Raw genomic sequence first — 1507 nt, forward strand, 5'->3', positions numbered from 1 at the left:
GTTGGCGAACGTTTGTTGTTGCGCTGAGAAAGGCTTCATTATTGCACATGTTTGGAACAGCATGAGCTTCAATGTCACTATCATCAGTTGCTTTACTGTCTGTCTTTGGAGCCTGTTGGCGAACAATTGATGTTGCGCCGAGATAGGGTTCATTTTCGTACATGTCTGTAACACCACAAGGTTCCATGTCACCATCATTAGTCACTGTACTGTCTGTCTTTGAAGCCTGTTGGCAATTTTTTATTGTAGTTCTGAGATAGGTTTCATTTTCGTACATGTCTGTAACACCACGAGGTTCCATGTCACCATCATTAGTCACTGTGCTGTCTGTCTTTGAAGCCTGTTGGCAAATTTTTGTTGTTGTGCTGAGATAAGTTTCATTTTCGTACATGTCTGTTGCACTGCAAGGCTCCATGTCAGAAACGCCCTGGGTTTTTCAGCTCCTCTGGATATAGCAGATTCTCCTCTCTTTTGATGTACTTGTTCATGAAGACTCTGTTGGCAAAGCCAGATGTTTATTTTCTTAGTTTTTCTTTATTCCAACATTTCATGAGTAGACATGGTGATGGCACATTTAACTTATTTCAACTTATTTTTATGCCCCAGAGGAAAAATACAGGACAGGACAATACTTATTTTCACCTGAGTAAAGTGCCTTTCCCAACAAGATTTGTGGCATGTCAGGACTCGAACCCGGGACCTTATGGTTCCGAGTCGATCACTCTGCCGTTATGCCACATGACCTCACAAATGTTATGTCAAGGCTGGAAACACATTTTTTGTACCACTCGCCTATGCAGGTTGATGCAGTGCAGATACATGTATTTCTGATGTCTACTTAACCTGAGCCCAGGCCCATGACAAAACCAGCCCCAGACACTAGGGGGACTTATATAGCATGTATGGCCGGCTTCGGTGAATCCAAATGAACAAAAGAGCTAACCGATTCAGGCACAGGATATTTGTTACAGGCACTGCGCATTAGATTTATATTAAAAAAACTGTAGGGAGAATACGTAATTGACAAGATATTGCGGATCTTCTGGGGTATTTTCCTTTTTTGCTGTTCTATCAATTTTAATATTAGTCGTTTTAGTTTTAGTGCAAATTGATTTTTTTAGACCTAGGAAAAAATGTTGTTTTCTGATATACCCTAGAAAAACTGCTGACCCTAGCCTTTTTTGGGTGGACCCCTGCAAGAAACATCGAGCTTTTCTAGCTCCATGATCTGACATGTGAGTGATGAGACATTGTACAATCAGTTTTCCAACATTGACATAATTAAAACAAAATATGTGTCCTGATATTTTACTTTCTTAACCAAAAATTATTTTTAATGTATAAGTTGGATCACTAGAGATTGACAAAGTCTAAGAAAAAAAAAATACCTACTTACCGACCCTAAATTTCTTTCAGGACAGAAACAGGAAGTACAACCTTTTTTTTCCTATGTTTGCTTAAAGAGCTGACAAATGTAAAGCCTTATTGTTGTTATACTTAATAACCT

This window comes from Branchiostoma belcheri, unplaced genomic scaffold (genome assembly GCF_001625305.1).
Source record: "Branchiostoma belcheri isolate BF01 breed outbred unplaced genomic scaffold, Haploidv18h27 scaffold448, whole genome shotgun sequence".
Lineage (NCBI taxonomy): Eukaryota > Metazoa > Chordata > Leptocardii > Amphioxiformes > Branchiostomatidae > Branchiostoma > Branchiostoma belcheri.